Below are 6,000 nucleotides of genomic sequence, written 5' to 3'. Positions count from 1 at the left end.
CAGTGAGTGCGGCTGGCGCGTGACGCAAATTTAGCAGTCAACGAAGATTGACAAACGTTCCCCATTAATACGAAACAATACGACCACGTGCGAACGAGCTATAGATAAGTAGCGTAAATGTGTCGATCGTTACAGGAAGCTGAGGCCTAAGCTTGATCTTACTGCCCTCATAATAGCATGCATCCGACCACATGCAAATAGGCAGCAGCCTAACAAGTCCAAAAGTTTCGTTTTTTTCGAAAAATCTGCAGGTCACTGTTTGTCACATATATGTATGCTGTACGTAATGGTTAAGTAGCCGGCCGCGCTGCTGAACTTTACCACGCTTTACCAAGCGTGGTAAAGTTAAGCAGTACAGCCGCCCAATTAGCCATCACGCGCAGCAAGTGCTCCGATCGTGATACAGATGCCTACATCTGTATTCCACGCCCCAAGTTCACGTACAAACGTGCACAGTTATTCCTTCTTTTTACTAAAGGGGTGGAGACATCAAAATTTTCGTTCATGCGTTTGTTGATTCAAACGTTGCGTCATGCTTTAGGGAGCACGATACACACAGCGGGATTCATATATATCCGATAAATAATTTAATAATAGCATTATTATACCGAGCGATTTCGGTTTCGGTTTCTGGGCTCCGGAGGATGCTATGACGTCACAGAGGAGGAAATGCAACATGGCTTGGTCACGTGGACCATAAAAATAGTGACGTAAAACTATGCTGCGTCGTCTGCTCGCGCATACACGTGCTCTGCCAGCAGAGGTCAACAACTGGCGATTCAAAGTGCATGTCGCGATGATTATAATTATTGCGAAGAGCGACAACAACGGTAAGAAAATATTGCGGCTTGTGAGAGTCGGTGATTCATTCCGAAGCGCCGTAATTTAGCTTTGAAGTAAACCGGAAAAGGCCTAGCAACGATATCGGCGGCACCGAACGATCAGAGGCGGTGAAGCTGCCGTCGGTGCCAGAGTGACCACTCCTCGGTCGCTGATTGGCCGCTTCGCCGTACGGCTGCCGCACAAATGGATCCCGGGCCCGTCCTCTCTACGGCAAGGAAATCTCGCCGTTCGCGAGCAAAACCGCCGGCGCACGGGGGCCCGCGAACGGCAAACGGCGTGCGGCGAGCTTCCGTGCCGGTAACGTGGACGGGCTCTCACGTTGAAAAAGGCCAAGTGAACGAGAGACCGCTCCGAGCTGCCGAACTATGCGACTATGCGAGGAGAGAAGCGGACAACACGAGTGCCGCATATCCTGGTCCCTTTCGGAGTCGGCCGGCTAGTGGACGGGCTTTACACTCAAACGTGTAAAGGCCCGTCCGCACGGCAACTCGCCGCACGCAGTTTGCTGTTCGCGGGCCGCCGTCCGGCGTTCGTGTTGTCCACTTCTCTCCTCTTGTGTCCGTGCCTGCACGCCTTACCCCTTCTTTGCATTAAGAAAGGATTTCTATATGCCTGTAGCTCGGTCATAGTGGAGGCTATGCTCGGTCGCTCGGCTCAGCAGGCTCCGTAATCGGCATTTCATCGCTACTCATCATACGTCACGTTTTTGTGCTAGTGTGCTATGACGTCAATATTTTCGTTCCTCCTCTGTGACGTAGTAACTGCCGCGCTAGCGATGGGTCTCGACTACGAGAAGGAGTTTTTAATGACTTTTTGGAGCTGAAGTAAAATTATTTTCAAATGTTTGCAGCGTCCAATACCTCATTCTGGGTGTGCTTGCATACGGAAGCAGCCTACAACATGCTTTTTATAGTCTCAAAATTTGGTGTCCCAACCCCTCTAAGGTCAGCGACAAGCTGTCCCATCATACTCATCATCATCATCAAAACCACGATTTCCACTTGTTGCATAGAATCCCACCCCTCTTTGTAACGCCCTGCGTGACATTAAGAGTATTGAAATAAGTAAATTCAGTTAATCCATCCTTACGCACTTTTTTACGATTGCTATCGCGATCGTTAAGCAAACAAAACAGCAATGGCAGACGAAGCTTAAGCGACACGGTTACTGACAAAGAGCGTGTGGTGGAGTCAACCCTCACAAACTCTTATATATATAAAAAAAAATTGCGACCACGTGCGAACGAGCTCATCAGCGCGCAGTTTCGTCGTTACAGAGCAGAGACGTGAATTTGACCTTGACACCATACTAGCATGCATCCGTTCACGTGTAAATAAGCAGAAACCTAACAAGTCGCCCAGATGTCTCGTTATTACGAGAACGTGCACGACACTGTTAGCCAAAAACAATACCAGCCGTAATTACACGAGCTGTTAAATTCAGCAGCGTGACCGGCCGTCCCGGACAGCAAATTCTGAAATCGCGATACAAACGCCAACGAAGTTCTATGATTCCGAACGTACGCAGTTTTACGATTACTTTGGCAATCGCTGTTACGCAAACAAAACGCCAACAGCACACGTACAGAAGTTTAAGCGACACGATTATCACTACAAGCATGCGAAAGAATCAGTCTATAGTTAGAAAAAGTTTCAATGTTACGTACTAAAAAATACGACCACATGCGAACGAGCAATTATGTAGGCGCAAACGTTTCGTTCGTCACAGGCAGCCGAGGAGTAAACTTGTCTTGAAGACTAACAAGTCGCCCTAAAGTTTACTTATTACAAGAAAAGTGCATGCACTGTTAGTAAGAATATAGCAGCCCTAAAGACAGGCGTATTAAAATTCAGCAGCGTTGCCGGCCATAACGTGCAGCAAGTGCCCCGACCGCGATACAAATGCCTACAAAATTTCAGCTATTTCAACTTACCCAGTTGTACAACTTATTACTCTCGCAATGACGGTTACGCAAAGAAAACGCACACGAAGCTGAAGCAAGGCTATTGGACAGTGTGTGTCGGCAAGCTATTATAATTATTATTCATTTTCTTATTATTCGCCGCTGTTTAGTAAAGACAACGATAACTCTTGCGGACTCGTCCTGTGGGCCACATGGGGGTTAACGGTTCTAAAGTTTCGAATTCAATTTTTTTTTTTGCGGATCTCAGCGCTGCGCAGAAATATAGGACAGAGTATAAGCTCGGAAATTTGCAGAAAAGTAGTACGATGCGACCAAACGTAACACAACGCATGGTCATTCGCCGATTGACGTTACCGTCGCTGCAAAAGATGGGGATGTACTACAATGCCCGTCATTCGATTATGCGCAGACACGACACTTGCAGGGCTGCTAATAGAAAAACATTGACTTCATGAACTGTCACTTACCTCTTGCTAGGCGTAAGACGTACAGGCGCCGCAGAAATGGAGCTCCAAAGCGCATGACAAAAACGTTCACCTGGAGCGGAAAAACGCTCACCCTGGAACTCATAAGCGCATGGCACAACGATACAACCACAACGTTCAGAGAAAGCGCGCGAACTGAACGTGTGAGAGCGCGGAGCACACCAACCCAGCAACCTTCAGGCCTTCAAGCATTCCGAGCTTACGCAGAAGGGCGAAGAGATCCAATAAGACGGATTCGTGAAGTCATGTGACCGACTACGCGCAAATCAGCGCAAAGCGTTCGTGTGCATGCGACAGACAGTGGTGATTCGACTGGGTAAAGGCAGTCACTGCTCTGTACAACGGCAGGGGTCGCAGGCGTTGCAGAGGTTGCCGTACTCTTCTTTCTCGACATGTTCGGAGAGTGTAAGAGCACAGGACACGATTGATTCGGTTACGCCTTGCGGTAGGTGTTAATGCGCAGCTGTTCCGGCGTTCTGCCTGTCTCTTTGTGACGTTTCCTCCCAATATGCTTGCGCAGTTTCGGGCGTTCATTTCAGCTTCTCCGCTTATCGTCGGCATTGGAAGTTTGATTATGAGTGCAGCAACTTCACATTGCTGGCTGACATGTCTTTTCGGAAGAGCGTGCGCTGAAGGCAGCCGTGGTAGAGATTTAATTTTCTGCGATATGATCACGTAGTATGTGTTGGACTGTGTGTGTTGGTCCCACATATGACCGGTATGGGACATCCCGTTGAAAACATCCTTCGGGCATCCATAGGATTAAAGTTTTGGGATTTTGTTTAGATCCCAGAAGTTCAATCGTGTGGATGTCTGAAGGATGTCTTAAATAGGACATTCCGAAATTAATGTCCACATGTTATCCACTGGATGTCCTGATCGGGACTTGGACGTTCGGATCTAATCGGGATGTCCAGAGGATATTCGTGGTCCAATGGGGAGGACTTTGACAGTTCGAATGGGGCGCAGTTCTTGCCTCTTGAACTGCGACGTTCAGTTTTCCTGGTCAGGTGGTGCGGGTCGCCGACGCATTGGGGAGAGCGAGCGTCGGCGAGGGGATGGCGAGCGACGCGAAGGAAATTCTGGGATGTCAGCACGAGCATACGGTTGGGGGGAAGGAGCGGCGTATTGGCGAAATGGCTCGCTGCCGTACTGGAAGGGCCGCGAGGCGTCGCCGAACGCTTGAGGACGACGGCGGCAATATCGGGCGACGTGTCCGGGAGTGCAGCAAGAATAACAGATGGGTCGATTGTCAGGTGTTCGCCAAGGATTAGCTCGCGGTGCGGTCCAAGATGTAGCATGGGCTTCCGGTGGCAGCGGTTGGGACTGGGTCGTGAAAAACGCCGGTGGAGGCCTGCGTACTGCCTGCGCGTACGTAAGAGGCGCGGCCACAGGCAGGACTGGCTGCGCATAGGTGAGAGGCGTGGCGACAGGCTGCACTGCCCGCGTAGAGTTGAGATTCGCGGCTGCAGGCGGCTGATGGTGTGCGGAAGGGACAACTTGGGCGACCTCTTCGGAAATGAGGGTGCGGAGCTAGTTTGGAAGACGGGAGGTGGGCTCCTGAGTGAAGGGGACTAAAGAAAGTTGGCGGGCAACTTCCTCACGCACAAAGTCTTTGACCCGCTGAAAGAATGAGGATGGGTCGTACATGTTGTCAAAGCTCGCCAACAACTCGTCGCTTCCCAAAGGACGCCGAGTCGAAGCGCGTTGCTTCCTTAACTCATCGTAACTTTGGCACAGGCTGACAACTTCAGACACAGTGCGCGGATTCCTGGCTAGGAGCATCTGGAATGCGCCGTCATCGATGCCTTTCAGTATATGGCGAATTCGCTCAGCTTCGGGCATTGCGGCGTTGACTCGTTTACAAAGGTCCACGACGTCTTCTATGTAGCTTGTCAACGTTTCCGCCGTCTGCTGTGCTCGGGCGCGCAAGCGCTGTTCGGCACGCAGCTTGCGAACAGCGGGTCGGCCGAACACTTCCGTAAAGGTTGTCTTGAAGACTGACCATGTGGGCACGTCACTTTCGTGGTTGTGAAACCACAGTTGGGCAACACCAGCCAGGTAAAAGATGACGTGAGTTAACTTGGCTGGATCATCCCACTTCTTGTGTGCGCTCACCCGTTCATATGACGCAAACCAGTCTTCTACGTCTTCGTCGTCTGCACCGCTGAAGACCTTGGGGTCCCGTTGTCGTGGAACGCCGGTGCAGGTGATGGACTGTGGCGTCGGTGCCGTTTGGGAGGAGCTGTCGGTCATGGCGGGTGGTAGCGTTCTTGATCTCAGCTCCAGGGTTTCAAGCGACGGGGTTTGAGTCCCAGCACCTCCACCAATTGAGAAAAGGTTTATTGGCGGCTCCTAATGTAAAGGCACAGCAACCGGGAACGGCGAAGCAGCCCGAAACGCTGTCCAAACGGACGCCAGCAATCAACAACGCGAGGCGAGACGAGCCGCGCGTTGGCGATGCGGCTGTGCCGCGAGGCGCGTCTTCTTCTTCACAATTGAGACAAAAAAATATCTTGGTGAACATATTGCTGCAGATGCTGACCAGCACATGAGTAGTGCTTCTTTTATTACAAACATTTAATCACATTGCAGAGAGTGTGTACCACTTAAATCACAATCATTTTATTGAGATATTTTTGTGTCATTTGCATGTGGGAGAAGCAGGGAATAGTAAGCTGACTCTGCTTTAAAGCAAACATATGCATGAGAGAGCGCTTAAAGCATTACTTGTTCAAACCGAGGCTT

This window comes from Dermacentor variabilis, chromosome 5, assembly GCF_050947875.1.
Source record: "Dermacentor variabilis isolate Ectoservices chromosome 5, ASM5094787v1, whole genome shotgun sequence".
NCBI classification, from domain to species: domain Eukaryota; kingdom Metazoa; phylum Arthropoda; class Arachnida; order Ixodida; family Ixodidae; genus Dermacentor; species Dermacentor variabilis.
This window is presented reverse-complemented; position numbering follows the sequence as displayed.